The 20,273-nt window shown below is 48.8% G+C and overlaps 1 protein-coding gene across 16 annotated transcripts in view; it reads right to left on the bottom strand.

Moving 5' to 3' along the window:
* camta1a (calmodulin binding transcription activator 1a) overlaps positions 1 to 20,273 on the bottom strand; it is a 296,208-nt gene that overhangs the window by 182,551 nt on the left and 93,384 nt on the right. Inside the window, exon 1 of one of the 16 annotated variants that reach the window (XM_072713401.1) lies at positions 13,105 to 13,205. The exons of the other annotated variants lie outside the window; for them this stretch is intronic. The gene's annotated coding sequence lies outside the window, so the exon portion shown is untranslated. Of the gene's footprint in view, positions 1 to 13,104; positions 13,206 to 20,273 lie in introns of those variants that run through there. 16 annotated transcript variants of the gene reach the window in all.

Below are 20,273 nucleotides of genomic sequence, written 5' to 3'. Positions count from 1 at the left end.
CAGCAGAAGAAAAACTGTGGAGAGTTTTAGGGAAAAAGCTAGTAGAGAAACTAGAGATCAGTTGAATCTGAGTGGCATCAAGTGACAGGTGAAGTGAATGAGTCACATGACCTCACAAAGAGATCCCCCCACCCCCCACAATTCATGCAAGGAACAGCAATAGTCATTGTTTAGTTTCGAATAATAATAATAATAATAGTATAAAGAAATGCACAATGAAATATATTCACAATTGCTCTCAGAGTATTTTCCCAAATATGTTTTGAAAAGTTTTTATTTCACCCGTCGAAAGCACTTCCGACAAACGGCATAAATAAAAAAAATCATTGGGAACAGAAACGAACTGGGGGGAACTGGGGGGGGCTGCAAGCAGCTGCCATGCCGAAATAGAATTCATGGCCATGCATCAACATAGCGAAAAGCACGGGGTACCAGAGCGAACTCCTCCCCGAACTCAGTCAAGGAAGGCCCCCACCCAGCCCAATCAGGCCCATATGCTGCCAAGCGGTTCAGAGTTTGCAGCAACAATGAAAGAAATGAGGGTGGGAGGGGCTTTCGTGAATCACCGACATACGATTGGTTTGCGTCACTTTACACCTGTTACTTTATGGGCTCACAAACAGTTAAACCACTAAAATGAATGATAGAACACAGTAAATACTGCCCATTACTAGTTCACAAGAATTGAGTGTCATTATGCAAACTGTGCTCAAATCATGCTGTTTTCATTCACGGGTACAAATAGTCCAGGGACTCAAACCCTCCAGCATCAGATTATGGCAGTTTCCTTAACCACTGTGCTGCCTGCAGCCTCTGACAGTGGGGTCTGTATGGCTCTTAGGTGACCAGGTGATTATTGAGCCATAAAGAGAAAAAAAGCCCCCCAGCACATCCTAACACAGCACAGTTGACTGTGTTCAGCCAAGGTGCCAATCGTTCCATTCATGACCTGACGTACAGGTGTCTGCCAGCGTGCCACTAGTGACCCCCGACGCGAGGGCGTGGCGGGGGGCCCCAGGCTGGCCCAGCACACCAGCTGGCCCAGGAGCCCCCAATCCATCCAAAGACAGGAGCTCTGTCGAGTCCCTAAGTCAGACAGCTTGCCTGCCGGGCCCTGAACCACCACCTGCCTCGAGATCAGCTTTTCCACCCGGGGTACGACTAATCCCCAAACAAAACAACAAAAAAGCCATCAGTCCCGCAGGGGGCGATGAGGGTGAGGATATACAGCTATCGAATGATGATTTTACAGGTCCGGGAGGCCGGGAGACCAGCGCACGGTCTGAATGCGCGCCCGCTTTCGGCCGGAGTGGCTGGGGATTACTAATTTAACAGATAAAGCTCTGTCTTATGTCAGCAAAAAAGAAAGAAGAAAAAAAAGCGCAGCCCTGTTTATAACAGCATAAAACCAGCATAGCGTGAAATCACGGGTCACCCACAGACAAATAACAATAACTCCGGAGCGCAGGAGTTGAAAGATTTTCAAAAAAAATCCCCCCACATTCCGCAAATTAATTAGGCCCCAAAAAATCCAGCACCGTGTTTCCCCGCACAAAGAGAATAATGCCATTTGTTTTCTGGAGACTACAGAGAGAATAAACACCCCCCCCCACCCCCGTCAAAGCCTGTGTATATAAGCGCTTGCAAGGGGAAAAAATGATTTAATGTTTTATGAAGGCTTATAAGAGTCATTGATCTTAATCTGCCTGTCTGATTCCTCTTTGATGCCGTGGCATGTCTGCTCTGCGTTTTATAATAAGCATGTAACCCCCGGCACTGTGTTAATCTGGGGTATTTGAAGGTGTCACTTTCTGCCTCTGACCGGCAGATAAGCTTAAAGCAGGGGGATAAAAACAGAAGCCCTCTGCTCCGTGTCTGTGTCAATCCACGGGAAGTCAGGCCCGTGTACACAGCTGGGGGCGTCGCCCTGTGATTCTGTGTGGCTCCAAGCGGCCGCCATACCGCCGAAAGAGCAGTGACGTCAGGAGTCCAAAAGCAGGTATGTTTGCGGACGTGGCGTGAGGGAAACCTGCGGCAATCAAGCCGACTGATCAGTGCCGTTTGACCCCACTGGCTACACTGGCCCCAGATTCACTGTATTTAAATCTCATCTTAAGCAAGTCCACCGCCCTGGAAATATTACAGTTTAATGGCGAGTGTTTTGCTAATTCATCACACGTAGCACAGAGGGAAACGTCTGGACCTGCAGGTTCCTCACGGTGTGCAAAATTAAATCGAAATCATAAAACATACATCTTTGGGGGGGTTTCGGTGTTTATCTGTGGCGGGGGTGGGTTTGCAGGGTGGAGGGGGGGGTTAAAGGCGGACAGTCGTTCGTGCCGGGCCCCGGTGCACTGCAGATGGGGTGGGAGACCTGCAGAAGGTCGGTGTGAGCCCCAGCCCCGATGCAGACCGCGCCCCAAGCAGCACCGGAAAGCCAGGGAAGCCAGCAGCTCGCCTCAGTCTTGGTCCCGCTCATCTAATTAAACATGTTCGTTCCCAAGGTCTTATGCAAATGAGCTCCAAGGGGAATGAGGTGCCGCGCATACAGAAAACACAGGGAAAAACCAAGAAAGAACTGAGATGTGCAAAAATATCATCCGTTTCATCAATTAATTACGGGATGCATGGCGTAGCTGGGCCGGAACAGCACCCCCCGGTGGCATTGTTGGTGTACCTTCGGCTCAGTTGAGGTCCAATGACTTTGAGCCCTGACTGTACCTTCAATGAGCCTGTCTGTTATGCTGCCACACAGCATGATACAGCCACACAAAGCACCCAAAATGCAACAGTGCCCCGACCCCAATAATGCAGCAGGAGGCAGGTGCAACAGTGTAGTGAGGTGTGATATGGGTCTGCACTACACACACTAAGCTACATCCTCTTCCTGTTTAATGCCTCATTCTGGGGGGAGCAGTGGCAGAAGGGTTGGCAGTTTAAGGCATGGACACCATGATGTTCCACATAAACAAGCCTTCTGCCCGTCAGTGCTGGGATGCAGCTTATGGGAGCCGTTTCTAAATGGCAGAGGGCAGAATGGAGGTCAGAGAATCCCACTTCAAGTCTGAAGAGAGGATTTGCAGTTGGACCCTCAAAGTAAAAAAATGTAGCCTGAATTGCTCCAGTGAAATGTCAAGTGAAACAAATTTCCTGAATTGTATGTTGCTATGGATGAAAACGTTGGCTAAGCTGATTAATGTACAGAGTATATTGTCTCCAGTCGTTCTCAGTTAGAAATATATAAACCATAAAGTAGATCACCAGTGATATTTCAGTTAGTAGTTTAAAAATAATCATATAGTGTGAGCTGGATGTGGGTTGGGCGGTAAATGGTATGAGCACTGATACGTAAAGGGCATGTTTAAGGGCCATAATTGTATCTGATCTCCCTGTGATGGACAGTCATCCTGTGCAGGGTGCTCCCTGCTATGTGACCAACGCTTCCTGGGATTGGCTCCCAGCTCCATGTGACCTGCGTGTCTTGGGACGGGCTCCTAGCTCCACGTGACCTGCACTTCCTGGGATTGGCTCCCGGCTCCATGTGACCTATGCTTCCTGGGATTGGCTCCCGGCTCCATGTGACCCTGTGCTGGATAAGTGGTTATAAAACAGAGAGATAGATGGATTGTAGCTGCACACCTCCAGAATGTGTGGATGTGATGTCACTGGCTTCAGCCAGGCTTGCGCATGTCATACACTGAGCCGAGCCTCTGGGCTGTGCTGGTCCTCTAAATAAGGGCGGGGCTGTCAGTGTGATGAGCGAATCCAGGGGTTGGAGAGACATGCTGTTCCAGGGTGTCTCCCTGTGCCATAATGACTCGGTCATGCTCCAGCCCCTCATATGTTTATTTTTAACCTTATCTGTATGACTCACTTCTAACCGGGGCCGCATGCATAATGCGATGACGGCACGCTGGGATCGGCGCAGCTCATGGCTGGATCTATGCTGGGGAAGCACGCCTCCCTCTGGAGGTCTGCACACGGCCGGACACGCGGGCACACGGCCCCCGGACACGCGGGCCCCCGGACATGCGGGCACACCACGGCCCACGGACACGCGGGCCCCCGGACACACGGCCCACGGACACACGGCCCCCGGACACACGGCCCACGGACACGCGGGCCCCCGGACATGCGGGCACACGGCCCACGGACATGCGGGCACACGCAATCAGACGTGGGTCGGCAGACAGGTGCCTCCCATGGACCTTGAAAGCAGAAAGATGTGACAGTTAGTGGGCCAAGTATCCGGTCTGGTAGTAAGATACACGGGTCCACACACACGCGCACACACACACACACACACACGCGCACACGCGCACACACACACACACACAGGATCCTGCTGCCGTTTGACCTGAACAGGCTAACTGCACTTGCTGTTCTCACAATCCTTCCTCTGGGATTGGAGTGTAGCCTCTTATTTAAAAGGACATTTAACATTTTTAGGGTATAAATTAATTCAGTAGTAGTACATGTGCTTTCGGTGTATAAATAGGTCTTCAGTGTCCATTGTCTTGTCTTATAAACCACCAGCCTGATGCCCCCCCCCATCGCGGTAAATCTGTCTCACACGCCACATGTCCTTTTACTGATGTTCCCCCCCATCAACCATCAGGGTGTCAGACAAACAGTAAGGAGCCTGACCACCAGTAACTGTACAGTTTTCCCGGACATTCTTCATACGCCAGCATCCCCTTCACTGGCTGTCTGATACATGTCACAGTGGCGTTTGGTGCTGCTCAAGCACAAGTCCTCCGGGTCATTAGCCGTTGCTACAAGGAGGCCCCCTGAATCTCCGCCACGCCTGGAGATCACCACAGACGCACATTTTTGTTTCTTTTTTAATTAAAATGAACTTTCCATTTCATTAACACTTCAGACATAGTGATTTGTGAATATAATAAAGTGACGAGTCGGCAGACCGCAAGCGGTTTCACCATTGGCCAGGCTGAGGCGAGTGTGCAGTGTTAAGGATCCACTTAAGGCCCAGAACCAGGGAGCCCGCTTATGTCTTTGGGCTCCCGAGAAAATGAGGCATGTTGCATGGAACGTCTCTCCAAGCCTCTTATAATGCAACCTCAAAACTTCATACTACATGTAACTGTTACTCAACCTGAAAGCGCCACGAACGTAACGGTGAGCACCAGCGCACCAGTGTTTCTATGGATATATCTCAGAAACAAAAAGAAAGTACCGGAAAATGCAGAGGTTTTTCTATAACATCCCTGTACTGCCTGACACCGCTCCCTCATTGAAGGGATATGGTCAGCGCAAAGCAAACGGACGCAATGCCGAATTATAATCGCGGGATCGGCGGCCTCCCGCGCATATACGATAACGCGTGTTAATAATGGATTTTGTTTGGGTGGCGGTATGTAATTAAGTGAGCTGTTAACACTGTTATGAATAGCACACCTCCCACAATGTGCGGCTGCATTAACAAAGAGCAGCCAGAGTTCAGGCGGAGTTAGGGGACACGGCGGCTTTACTTAACGCCACTTAGCGATGCGGCAGACGCCTCAGGTTGCCTTGCTAAGCATGCCGTTAATGACAGCCTGGTGCCAGTGTTTCCTGGCTGAGCGAGTCTGGTTACAACCAGACAGCAATGGGCACACCCCCCCCAGACTATCATCAACAGCTTGAGAGCCCTCAGGAATGAGCAACAGAGGCTTCCTCTGCCCCCCCCCCCCTCCAAATGTGCTCCATGTATAGAGCTTTGGCCCACTGAGAGACTGCCACATGACCAGAACAGCAGAACCTGCTATCATCCTCCTGTGTTTCTGACTCTTACCTTCTGCATGTGTGCCACTCACCAAACCCATATGCCAGGTCTGAAACACACACAGCCCTGGCATCGCTACAGATGTTTTTCTGAAGGCAAAGCATGCAGAAAACTAAAAGAAAAAGCAAACAAAAAAAAAAATGCTTGTAACAGATGCTAATCCAAATATATCCATTCAGGAACACGAACGCCGGCATGGTGGATGAGCTTAATTTGGATAAATCAAGCAGCGTTCATTTATAGCAATAATAATTAGCATGCATCCTTCTCCCCTAACCGCTCATCCACTACGGGGTCATAGGGGTATACCCTGGCCATCAGTCCGTCACAGGGCACACGTAGGCATACAATCATCTACGGGTCATTTAGATTACCCCACAATTCCCATAACAGCATGTCTTCGGACTGTAGAAACCCACACAACGCAGGGGGAACATGTAAAGTCCACACACAATTATTATCGATCCTAGTTCACATTTAGTAGATGGATTTATTCTCATCAACTCAGAGTATTATACCCATTTAAACAATAATATGGAGGCTCAGTCGCTTTCTGAAGGCTAGGAATGTAAGCCCCCCCCCCCCCCCCATACCCTGGACAACCTGCAGTCTTCACCCTTTACATTTATATCCTTTAACACAGCACTGCTACTAGCTGCCAGCTACAGAAAACTCTTGCAGGTATTTTCCAATGTCAATTGCTTTTTCTCTCTGGGAATTTTAAAATATTGCCCATTTAAAAATATATATTTCCCATACTACTGCCTGTTGTCATTGGCCTAGTTTATCAGCACCATTGCGGCTCAAAGTTTTTATACTCTTTATAAAGCGATAAAAGAGACCATTAGAGGGATGCCAGTGTCTCTGCGGACATAATGATATGCAATGGTGCCAAAGTCAAAAGGAAGATATTGCTTCAAACAAGAATCTATTTTTCATTGTCATGTGTGTCATGTGAGTCGACGATCAATAGTCTATTAATAACTGAGATACGGTTCTGGAGAATCGTGAAAACAGGAGAGTCAAGGGGCTCTGCGATGAATAGGAGAGCGTTCGATAGAGACCAATACTTTCCTCTGTTAACACTGAAAGTCTCTCAATCACCCCAATTTCCCATTGACTAAGCTTTTTTAAATAAAAAGAGCAGATATTTATCTGATCTTTTCACCTTGGCTTCCAGAGACAAGCTGACTCCACTAGGTGGACTTTTGGCTAAGTGGCTAAAAAAAATATTTTGCACTTCACCATCATGGTAGCTTCTCGGTCATGAAAGTACCAGAAGCACAGAACTTCAAGGTGTTGCTTTTCCACTGGCATAAAAACTGGTACTGGTGCTGAGTGATATCACAATGCAAGGCAGGGTATTTTGTAATGAATTCCAAATATTATAGGGCTGGACTATATGCGATATGAACATCATCATCACAAGCTATGTACATGCAATTCTTACATCGCCAGTCAGCTTGATTGAGATCAGGCTTTTTCATACCATACGGACATTATAGTACAGGGGGTTTAAGTCTCGCTACATTTTTACTCTGTCATACAAGAAAGAATTTAGCAAACTTTGCAATTTTAATGATTATCCCTTTAAACCAGTGTAAAGTTTACCTCCTCTGCTTTTGCACGATCGCAACAAATTTTCTCCAAGACAGTCACAATAATTTTCATCCTTGCTGTTTAAATCATTCCTAGACAGGTTTGCGAGAAATTTATTTACTCCTTTGCTGCTTTACAAATACCCCAATATTTATTTACAATAAAATTACATCCTAATATTAAAACTTTTTCCATAACAACACAGCCCTAGCATATTATACAAAATACTTTGAAAAATTTCTTTTCATGGCACCCCGATCACCTTTGTGTTCTTCCAGATAGACCACAAATAAGCTTGGGTCTCTTCATTTGTCCACACATCCATTACTTGTTTATATTTTATTAATTTCTCACTGTTTTCTGAGTCTAACTTTTTTCAAGACACCGGTTGTACTGTCAAGAGGCTATTTGCATAAGCAATTGACAAAGAAAGTGTCTGAAGTCTCCCCCCAAAAGTTTCGAAGTACCAAAACCCAGCTGGTTTTTACTTTGGGTAACTGGAACTTCTACTGCTGATACTTGACCGGAAGTCTACGGAAAAGGGGAAGGTACTGAAAGTATGATGCTGCAAGTATGGTACCTGGTGAAGTGAAAAAGTACCCTAAGTCATAGTAACAGACCCACTGTGGTACCCAGAGCTCATGGCTTCCAGCTGCTTCAGTCATTGTAAGAGAGCCAATAGATGTCCAGTGCTTGCAGTAGCTTCTGAGACACTGTAACAGAGCAGTGAACTGCAGTATTCACTAACCCAGCAATCATAACTGCCTGAAAGCATACTTAGCCAAACTTTAAGACATTTTAAGACCACCAAAATGTCATAAAAAATCTTTGTAGCCTCTACAGACACTAGATTTTAAAATGAAATGGCAGTTGTCATTGCAGCATTGAAGCACAGCTTGGAAACCCCTGTGTTTGTCTCTCCATTTGGGTTCCTGCATTTTTTTTCCTTTAACTCTCAGTAACTGAAAGAAAAATATCAGGTATGATCAGTGCCACTGCCAACTACCTTACCCAATAAAATATTATGCCAAAGGGCAAACCAAGGAAGGCCAGGGGCCTGGCACAGGCAGTCAGAAAGGGTCATTAGTGGTTTACTGAATAGTCAACGAGAGGGAAATGTTCCCTGATATGTCCCCAGTCTGTGGCCTTAAGCAATAAGCTTAATTTGCGGCTGCATCGCAACACAAAATGTAAAAGTATCTCCTCATTGAAACACACACAAAAAGTTTAAGCACTGTGGAGGCCCAGCTTTAGCGTTTAAGCAGAGCTCCAGGTGAGGGAAGGCTGGAGGAGCGGCAAAGCTCACCGCCACCCATCTGGAGACTTTAAAAACAGAGAGCAAATTAAAATGCTGTTAAGACCCATGTCGCAGTATGAGGAGACGGCATTACACCAAGGCTACAGACCATCTGCAATCACAATGCATGACAATATGCATTTAGTGTTTATTAGCTTCTTATGTCGACTGTCTTATTTCATACATTAGAAATAGTGCATATATACACTAAATGATTTATTGTCCGTATGGGATTAGGGTCTGACCCAAAAAAGGCCTCGATGCTGCATGGCTTTCTGCAGATTCCCTGTCATACCCTGAGAATGAAGCTTCTGCAGTCTCTGTCGGGGGAAGATGGGGGGGGGGGTCCCTCATTCTCCCAGGGGTTCCCCCAGCTTCTCATCCCCCTCTCGCTGGCTCTGCATGCTCGTCCAGGTGCTGCCGCCAGAGGGTGGACCTGTACACCATAACCAGTCGCTAGGATCTGCCCCCCCCGGGGCCGCACGCACACGCACAGGCACCCCCCCTGCCCCCCGGCCAGCGAGATGTGGCCCATCACATCCATCTCTGTCAGGGGGCGCCGCGCGGCTCGTTCATCACGCTGTCGCTGGGGGCGTGGCCCCAAGGTTTTATACATACACGCAGGAAGCAGCGGCGGAGCCACTGGACCTGTTTATCAGGGCTTAGCGACACTCCCACCTTCACCCCCCCCCGCTGAAATTCACTCAAGCACACCCTCGTTTCACTGATAGACGCACCTCCACCCCCTGTCACCCCGTCCCCATATCCTGGGATTTATCACTCTTCCGTCACGTGCTTGTTCCACCCCCACATTTTAAAAAGGCTCTCTGAGAGAGCTCTGTACACAGATTCAAAGCAGAACAGAGCACACTGGGGGGCAGGAGAGAATGATCGGAGCTCAGCAAAGCCGACTAAACTTATTATCGATTATGATTATTGATTCTCCAGGCAGTGAATCCAGTGAAGTCTGCAGTGGTTACCAGAATAAATCTGAACGATTCAGCTGCACCCAAGTCAGCGGGTAATGAAACAGTCAACAAGCTCCTGTCTGAGTCAACAGCTCCAGTGCAGCATTGGACCCAAACGCACCTGCCACCCATCATCACGCTCTAATCCAGGAGGCGCAGCCACGGGCAGGATGCCCCCCCCCCCCCCCCCAAATGTGGATCATTCTCAGGAGCAGCCTGCCAAACCCCGGCTTACCCGTGACAAATCCACGCAACGTGTCCCTCTTGCCTATGACACCTACATGAGAGGCGTTAACACATCACATTGCCGCAGGACACGCTTAGTCTTTTTTTGCTGACTCTTTTGGGTTCCCCCCCCCCCCCCCGAGCTCGTCGGATGGAGATTTCCCAATGTTTTATTTTGCGTGGATGACGGACGATAGAGTGACAGAGGATCCTGTAAAAAGCCGGACATGGAACGGAGATCACCAGGGCACTGGTGCGAGGAAGTGAAACAGGCCGCAGGGTTAGAGCAGCCTGCTGTTTGCTGTGCCGTGTATGACTCAGGGAGCTTGGGGTGCTCCCCCGCTGCTAGCTGGAACAGAAAATGCATTTAGGACCATGTAAACGTGTAACAACCCGCCTAATGGCGTGCGTGCGTGTGTGTGTGTGTGTTTGTGTGCGTGCGCATGTATAAAAACAGAATAGCGAGTCTCCTTATTACAGCTAATATTCCGTCACGCTGGCTTCACCCACAAATAAATGAATTCTAATCATTTCTGAATTCTCTCAGTGCTCTTGTAAAGAAAGGAAACATCAGGTGTGACATAAGTTTGGGGAAATTCGCCAGTTGCTACCGGTCTCGCTGGCAGCAAATGGCGTTTTTTTTCAGCAGTGTGTTAAAAAAACAAGCAAAAAAATAAAAATGAAAACACTCCGCACGCTGATCCAGAGCTGGAGATTCGATGCATTTCAGGTTTCGCTAATAAACTGACTCGGCGACTGTCTTTGTGACAGCAATTCTCCCCCTTCTCCAAGGCTCAACCTCACACAGCATCACTGCTAAATCTATTTAGGACCGGCGCCCATAAGCAATTGAGTGGAAATAGACCTGCGAGCACCTCGCAATCTGCAGCTGTCATAAAAACACACGGCAAAGGAGCCGGCTGAGCGGCCGCGCGGCCTGCCGACGAGAGCGGGGCTCACACCGGGTGCCTTCCCAGCAGAGAGCGCAGGGACATGTGTGATCACCGAACAAGTGCTTACGGATTAACAGGAAAGCTGGCAAAATTGTGGGGCCGCACCTTGTTTCAGCTAGCAAGTGTCGCGGAATGTCAGGCCTGGAAAGGCGGGCTTCCCTCATGCTATAAGAACTACAAGCACGGTTTGACCTTCATGGGCCACCATAGTTATTGTTTCCATTAATGATTTAGATTTTGTCTGACAGTCTTTCAAAAAGAAAGACATAAAAAAATAACTATTTATTCCTAACAAATATACCTCAGATTTCAATCTACGGTCGCCCATAGGAGTCACGCTTTTAACATTTAAACCAGCTTTTTTCGCTCTCTTTTAAACAGGGGCTGTGTTTTGGTACGACTACCAAAGTCAGAGAGCCTTCAAGTTGCCAGCCGTGATAAATTATCTATCCATTACCGTTATGCCGAGGCTGTCTGTGGCTTTCGGCAAAGCCTCGTGGAGGTGAATAGACGCGCCGACGGGGTAGAGAAGCCGACAGGTGAGACCCATGTGGCCGGGGCTTGAATTTCAATCACCACCGCAGCCGTGGGCCAGAGGAGCCCAAGACGGCCGGTGGCAGAGAGCGGGTGCCCCAGAAAGCTGGGAATGGGCCGGCACGCGCCTGACCACGGGAGAGATGCCCCCTCCCCACTGACAGACAGGCAGATTCAGGGCAGAGATTAGCGGCCACTCTCTGCTCAGAAGGCCGGGAAGATACAGTATTGAGAATGAATGATCTTGTCATTTTGTCAATGCTGTAACCTTGGCAACAAACAGGCTTCTATTTTGGGCCCCCGGCCGGCCACCGGGGATGCCAAGGTGGCTGAAAGGTTGCGCACAACGTTATTAGGTTCTAACTTCCCCCTGCACGGACGCCACGCCAGGGCCTGGGCCTCAAACCAAGGGCTCTTATTGTGACGCTTCAAGGAAAAAAAAGGTCCATAAAAACATTTTAATGTATCAATAAAATCTGTCTAGTATCACCTTCCGGGTTGCCAGTAAAAGAAGCTCTTTTGTTCCCTTTAACCAATTCTTACAATTTCTGGATGTGACAAAGTGAACAGCCAGAAAAGTGACGCAGAGGGCACCAGAAAAGGTTACCGTGACAGCCTGCCTCTCCCGAACTAATTAATCAAACACCCTCAACATTTTTTATTCAATTTGCAGAACCAAGTATTTCTTTATTACGTTAAATAGACACTTGGTGTTATTTTTAGTAAGTCGGTTAATGCCAAAAAGTAAATCCCAAGCTAACTTGCTCACTAATAATAATAACATCTGGCAGTAAAGCTTGCCACAGGAACTATTTATAGTAAAATTGATCAGGAACCAACCTAAGGCTGAGGCATAATTACAATACCGTTTAAAAACATACTTTGTAGCTTAATAAATAAAGCAGCCAAGCAGATCACTCCGATGCTTAAATCACAGCACAGTCCAAAATATAATTCTAACACTGTGGAGCCAGTAGGAGCCCAGATGTATCATAATTATAGAAAGACTAACGTCAGTATTTAGGGACATTACCAACGGCACCCTTACGTCACCAGCAGCGTGAAAATAAGCCCGATATCGTTTCTGCTATACATTCTCTGCCTTTCCGCACAAGAGGAAATAAATCAATTCTGTACTAAGTCGAAGAGACATTTAAATAAAAATTTCAGAGGATGATCAATGGGGCCCGCCAAAGTACACCGCGTCCGTCTGTTTTACACACGAGAGCGCGCCTGCCAAGCGGGCCACTCCAGGTGCCCAACTTTCAGCTCGCCCGTAAAGCACCTTCGTTCTATGAGCTCAGTTTAAGTCCAAAATTAAATCCAAGCGACGGTGGTTATTAAGGCAGAATATCTAATACTAACCTAAATGACAATAAGAGCATAATTAATTGGTGCAACAAGCCCAAAACCTATCAGAAAAATACCGTTTCATTTAGTGACTGAATTACAGCCAGAGTTCTACAGGAGCCTATGAACAGTATAATAAAAAGCAGCACTGAGAAGACGACCCATTATTAAAGGGCAGTTCACCCCCAAACTGAAAAAGGTGTGTTTTAAAGGGGCCTTAGTGCTATCTATCCAGTACGGTTGTTCTGCTGTGCTGGGAGTTGCCTACTTTTGGAGATATCGGCCGTAGAAATGTCGGGCTTCTCTCGAGTATAGTGCGAATGGCATTGTTTCCAGGATGATTAGTGTGACAAAAAATACATTTAGAAAAAAATTAACAGCGATGTCTCTTACCAGAAATCATGACCTAGTTATTGAAGATAATCCACAGACTTAATACAGTTAAGACAGTTTAATGCAGGAACTATTTTCTACCAAATTCCACACATCAGTCGTATCACTGCACAGCAGGTACGAGCACGAGCACCCCGACATTTCTACGGCCGATTTCTCCAATACTAGGCAACTCCCAGCAGAACAACTTTACTGGATGGATGGATAGATAGCACTAAAGCCCTCTAAACCTTACCTTTTTAAAGTTTTGAGGTGAACTGCCCCTTTAACATGGCTCCTCATCGTAAGGCGACAGCAAACTCGGGGCTTCTGCCTTCGGGAAGACAGCGCGCGGACACGTCGAGGGGGAAGCCGGCTGCCATCATGTGCCGATTGCTTTTGTTATCGAGCCGCTTGCGTATCTTACACGCCGCCATTGATTTTTTATCGGCGTAGTATTTGAGGAAGGGAGCGGGCAGCTATTGTCCAGCCATGCAACGATAACTGACCTTTCCGGCAAAAAAGGTAAGCATATCAGACACGGCCGGAGAAGGACCTACGGACGAGGCATCCCTAAATATTTCAAAGAGAGTGTTTTACTCGGAGGCGTGTCACATCTTCGATATCCACGGCAATAAAGGCTGCTGCCATTACCGCAGTCAGTTATGGCCTGCAGCCGACTGCCCATGCATCTGTGCCGGAACGGCGCAGCACAGGTGGTCTGTTAAACCTCCACTACCTTCCATCCTCCCCGTTTTATATCCTAATTAATCACAATTTCTGGGTTATACCGCTTCAAATTCCCTAAACCGAAAAGCTGTGTAGCAAGTTAAAGCCTTTTCCCTTTTTTAAGGCTAAGCTAAACTATCTGAAGCTACGCGTGAGTTACACGTTGTGTCGAGGGAGCCTCGCTGCTGCTCCGCTGCACCGGGTTCACACCTCGCTTAGCTGATAGCACAGCGGATCATTTACGCCGTTTTTCGCTTCACTAGATCTGGTTTCTCTTTTAAATAACTGAACAAAATATGCCTGACTTCCCAAAACGCATCTACAGCGCCTAGCCTCTTGTAAAGAATGGAGGGAAAGAGACTTCTGTTGGCAAACAAACCGAGCTAAGTGCTTAATAATTCTTAATAATGCTTAATAACAGCTATACAGATGCTTGCCTGGACTCAACATAACATTACAGCTGTCAATAAAGAAACAAGTGCTTAATAATGCTTGTTTTTTATTGACAGCTGTAATGTTATGTTGAGTCCAGGCAAGCATCTGTATAGCTGTGGTCCTAGTTAACATACCAAATGCTTATCCAGATAGTAAAATGACAAAAATATTGAAACATGTTTAAAAACAAGCCATCTTCCAAGTGGTTGTGGTCAGGGCCTTGAGCCTATAGCAGGGGTTTACATAGAGCCGGTGTTAGTACATACGCAGTGGGCAATTCAGAGAGACAAGTTGTCCAAAACGTACAACTTCCGTGGGAAGAAACCCATGCAGCAAGTAGAGAACAAGCAAATGTGACATGCATGGAGCAGAGGTGGGATATGAACCCCCAGCCCACTGAGGCAGCATGCCACCCAAAAAAGTTCAAATTAATAACAGCTAATCAGTTAATAATGCAGAGGGGCATCTCAGAGATTAGCCATAAAACAGCAGATTTCAAAGAGGGTAGTGTGTGCGCTGAAGCACCTGGTAAGGCCTAGCGCTAATGCGGTTCTGACTCACAGTTGCGTGGGCGCCTCCGTCACAAAAATAAAGATACCAGCTCCCCATTGCCCCTGGCCCCCACCCTTTGCAGTGTCCCGTACAAGGACGTGACCCAGGGAACTCTGCATCTTCATGAAAATATCCACACGGCACGCAGGGTAGCGGATTTTTACGGAGGAATCCCTCCCTTTGCCGGCTCTGTTTCTCGATCCCCCACGGTACATCGGCGAGGGTAAAACCTGCGGTACCGATGGGAACTTCAGCGGCGGAGGATGCTTTTATAGCTACTCTGACGTTGCCAGGGAGCCACGCCGAGCGTGGCGGGGATTAGGCGAGGGGCTCTTCCAGCGGTGCCGGGTCCTCCGGTGCCAGCCCTGCCCACCAGCTGTCCCGGGCTCTGGGAGCTCTAGGCGGGAACTGAAGCTGCCGGTGGCTCAGCACTGAAGCCGGTTGGAAAGAGGAGCAAGCAGCCTTTGATCCTCCCAGAGGAGGGACGGGTGAGTCCTCACGGGGGGGACCAAGTGTTGAACCATGGCTTCAGATGGAGCCGTGCAGGGTTGGAGGGGGGGGGATACATGCTGGCACACAGATCAATAAACAGCAAGCTCCCCAAACTGCCCACCCCCCTCGCTGCTGCTGCTGCTGCTGCTGCAGGGGGCTCTGTGTATAGTGGAGGTCGTGATGCACCGGGCTGGCATGTTTGGGGGAGGGAGGGGGGGCTGTTGTCAAGTAATAACCAGGGGCAGGCTGAGAAAGCATAAGCACTGATACAGACAGCAACACATCTGTGAGCAAATGAAATTTTAAATAGCGAGCTGCCGGCCTGGGTTGGGTTGAGCAGTAGCGGCTCGTGTGCCGTTAATCATTCATCAATAACCCTCCTGCGTGTCTGCAGGCACACGTAGGAGCCAATCGTGAAAAAGATATATAATTAACCACCCCCTCCCCCCCACAATCGCAGCTCCGTGGCCCATATTTAAAGAGACCATATTGGTGTCAGGGCCTTTTTCCATGGGACCTGCGAGCCAGAGTCAGCCTGGGGTCATGAGTTTCGACGCACGAGATGATGTTTAAATGGGCTAAGTTGAAATGCGTCGTCATGGAAACAGGGACTCTTACAGACGCTTCTGCAGAACCAGACCAGCTCATATCGTTGGCATATTCCTGATGTAAACCAAAGACTTGCAATTCCGGAGCGCCGAGGTCGGGACGCGTCGGGTTTTCCATGCTTCCTGAACCGGCGCTGTCCACATGGATGGTGCTGACGACACTGCCCCCCCACCCCCACGCTGACGGGAGGCACACTGCTCAGCATTAAATGGAATGGAATGATACTTTATTTGCCATTTGTAGAAATATAAGCACCAGGACATAGGGACAGGCATGTAGCCAGGTAGGAAAATTATGGTGTTGAACACCATCCCACCTCAAAATTTGCCCCCCCCCCTCCAGCTGTCAAAATCAACCAAGAGAGCCCCCCTTCTGCCCCCAGAAATTTATTTCTGACTACAATCCTGCATACAATCCTTTTCATATTTCCTGCCCATGCTCTCCTCAGATATCATCACACATACAGGTGAGACTGAAGCTTGGGCTCCGAATGCAGGGCACCCCCGAGGGGGGGCACCCCCTGATTGCTCAGGTGCTCCACCGCTGCAGCTCCTACGCTGACTCGTGTAAATGAAAGGGACTCCCTACCACAGCTTTGGGGGGGGGGGGGGGTGTGAGTGAGGCGTCACTCAGTCACTACAGAGAGCGGTGACACATCCAGTGTGACTACAGAGTGTGTGTTTGTGTGTGTGTGTTTTCAGAAGCACAGTTAAGAATGAAGAGGGAAACCTATTAACCTTGGTCATTGTTTTAAATGTCATTATTTTTAGCTGACGCCCACAAAGGAGCAGCTAAGGGTTCTCTCCCAGCGATGCTGAATGTAAATCACTTTTTCTCAAAAGGAAATTACTTCCCACGGCTGAATGTTATTAATCTAAATTCTCTGTTAGTCAAATTGTTGCACATAATAAATATGGAGCAGTTTGTGATGCTTATCTAGTGTGACATTCAATTCTCGCATAACATTTTTTTCTACAGCCCCCCTCCCCCCCCCTTTTTTGGGTCTTGGTGACTTCTTGAAAGAGACAGCTCTACTAAACAGCTTGCACCGTGTGGCCGGGGTGGGGGGGGGTTGTCTCTTCTTCATTGGTCGCCCCTCTCTTTCTCATTGTATCACACCTGAGTCTAACACACACACACACACACCTAGCAGGACCGACTTCCAAAACCCTCAGACCTGCAATATTCAAATGAGCAGCCTTGACAGAGTGATCATTAATACACATTGCAATGGCAACCGGCTTAATGCTGTTGCTGGCATCACTACCGCAGTACGGTGTAGCCGCGCGATAACCACTCTGGGAAACTCCATTTTAATTACACTTCCCAGCACACTGCACTGGGTGGGCCGCAGTTCTGCTGGGCCATCGATGAATAGCCTACATTCCAAGGCGTGGCCCCTGTGTCCCTGGCCTCCAGCTGAGGGGTGCCCTCTGCTGGCAGGAGGCTCGTGTCTTCCTGGTTTCTGCTGCCCAAGCCCACTCATGCTAATCTAACCACTAACCTGCTACTTTGAGCCTTTAATGATATTAACTTGGTTCAGTTAATGCAGTGCGTGTGCGTGTGTGTGTTAGATTACATTCTGGAGACCAGATGTCCCCCGTTACAAACCTGTTATTTTGATGTTGTGGAGACCATTTTTTCGGTCCCCACAAGGTGAAACTCAGTTTTCTAAAAATCTGTGACTGCAGTTAAAAAAACTAAAAAAAAAATGCTCTAAGTCTTGTATCTTGTTTGGTTATTTAAGGTTAGTGCTGGGTAGGGGTTACGGTTGTCATAGTTGGGATTAGGGTTTTTCCCGTAGAAATTAATGGACAGTCCCCGCATGAATACAAACGTGTGTGTGTGTGTGTGTGTGTACGGCCCAAGGACGTGTCTTTGCTGCCCGTGAAGGGGATACTTAACCTGAATTATTAGAGAGCCCCCCCCCCACCATGCAAGTGGGTAAAACTGTGAGCTGTTTGGGTTGAAAGTGTCTGCTAAGCAAAATTTAATGAGCAAATTACAGGAGCGCTGTCCGTGGTACGAGCAGTGTGGGGAAGCCGGGGGCAGGACAAGGAACGGCACACAGCCGTCACGCACGCGCTCCGGGGCGTCCAAACGGAAGGGCAGCTAAATACCACGCGGTGGGAACACCACAGAGGGCCTGGCTTCGCCGCGCAAAGCTGGCAGCCCAGTCATTTAGAGCAGCACTCGCTCCGACTGCCACCACCGTAAGTGGAAGGCATGAGGCGGGGGGGCGCCGGGGAGCAGCCGGGGCATATGAGGCAGCCAGTGACCGCGGCAGCATCAGGTGGTAAGTGACAGCGATGGCCTCGCCAACGAGGCGGGCATGGGGGGCACACGCCGAGGGCCCAGGACACGGAATTATCATTTGCTGTAGACGACCATTATCAGGTTACTGCCACGCCAAATCGGCAAAGCAGGGGCCTCCCAGGACAGAGTGGAATTACACGCAGATCAATCCTGAGCCTTAATTAGCGCGGGGGGGGGGGGGTGAGGAGGGGGGCAACCGCACCCGTCAGGTAAAGCCCATCGGTTCGGCGGCTCTTGGCTGCCTTCAGCCGTAATCTCGGCGCCCATCTTTCCGAAATTAAAGCAGCAAATGGGAAATTGATTTCTGGTGCAAACCCCCCCCCCCCCCCCCACCTGCTGCAATATCTCCATTTGTCTCGAGGACATTAGCCAGGTGAACTACACGCCTAAACCTCCTTTTTATAGCGCGCATTAGCGATGGGGATGGGGCGGGGGGGGGGGGTCTGTGGGGAACCTGACGCTTCAAGGCGGCCGAAACACACCCCGCCGTGAATCCGATGTGATCCCGCTTCTTATGGAAAATGCATGGGGGGCAGCTGCAGTAAGTACATGTGGCAAGGAAAAAAAAAAAACAAGTGACCTTGTGAAGTATCCGAATAAACTTTCTTTCGACTTTCCTCCTGGGATGCAGAGCCTTCCCGCTCCGGCACCCGGTGTTTAATGCCGTTGCCTTTAATAGAACAGCGATAAATGGTGCACCGAAATTAGCTCGCGGTCCACTGCAGAACACGGGTTCGAGGCCCCGGGTTTCGAAGGAGCAGGTATTTCGACGCCGGTTTGTGTCAGGCACAGGGGGTGTGGCATGGATGGTGGACCGGGCCGGGGGAGGAGCTAGGCGGCTGGCGGCCCGGTGGGGCGGCCCTCTGTAGTGGGGCTCTTTCATAAGCAGCACCGCCCTGCTCAGGAGGCCCTCGCCGGGGCTGGTGGGAGCGAGGCGGTAGCATGAGGCACTGTGATAAATCTGCTGGTACTGTAGGGCTCTTTTCTCATTTGTTAGGCAGCGATGTGTGTAAATGTTAATGAAGGCCTCCATAATCTAGGAGAGTCACACCATTAAAATTCTGTTGCCGTACAAAGTGTTCTGCTTACACACTGACTATTGTGCGCATCAATCCTTCCGCTGTCGTACTAATAATAGATCTAAGTGCTTGAGTCAGTCGGCCCCTTCTTCCCCCGTGCATCTTAAAAAGGGGCTGCCACCCCCCGTGCCCCCCTCACTAGCGAATAAACAGGTTCACTAATAAATAGCAGGCCAACAGAGATGATGGTGGACATGCAGTAGCCTGGCATCCGTCGGCCAGCAATCCCCCCCCCCCCATGAAATATTAACTAGGTGTACAGCAAAGAATTTACCAGCCCCTACCCTGATCCCTTGGGAGGCCCCCGCATGCATTCTTTATGCCCGAAGACAATAAAAATACATACATGCGTTATCTACCCAACAAACCTCTGTGACCTGCTGCTTTATTTGTGCTTATTCTCTTCCCTTAGAAGACCACAGTGCCTTTAAAGTTAGCAGATCTACAACCACGGCAAAAGCAAAACAAAAACGCCACTTTGCAAATATGCTGTTATTTTATTAATGATTTCTCAGACAGATAGAGAGATTTTGCAGCCCTTTTTGGGTTCCTCACTTTTTATTTATACCCCAATAAACAGGATCTGAGTGCCAACTGGTTTTAAGTTATGCTGCATAATTGCTATAAAGTGAGACAGAGAGGGAACATAGAACATCTTTAACCTCTGGCAGCTATGGGATCAGGCTGAAAATGTGAGAGTGTTCACATAGTGCAGGAAGCGTGCAAGCTAGCATGTAGCGTGAGTACGCACGCACACACACACACACACAAAACTGAGATGAACCACAGAGCCGGCCTACAGTAGATCTTTTTTTTCTCCTTTTACTAAAACTGACCGTAGGGGGCGCTGCCTGATAATACAGAATTCCCCCCCCCCATCTCACTGCCACCAAATTCAGCTTTTATTTTGGACAGAACAGCTCCTGAAAGAGGAGCAGGTGCTCTAACCCCAGGCTCCGGCCCCCATCCAATTAAGAC

The sequence above is a fragment of the Paramormyrops kingsleyae genome, chromosome 6 (genome assembly GCF_048594095.1).
Source record: "Paramormyrops kingsleyae isolate MSU_618 chromosome 6, PKINGS_0.4, whole genome shotgun sequence".
In the NCBI taxonomy this organism is placed as follows: domain Eukaryota; kingdom Metazoa; phylum Chordata; class Actinopteri; order Osteoglossiformes; family Mormyridae; genus Paramormyrops; species Paramormyrops kingsleyae.
Note: the sequence above shows the minus strand (reverse complement) of the source record. Positions and strands in the feature narration are given on the sequence as shown.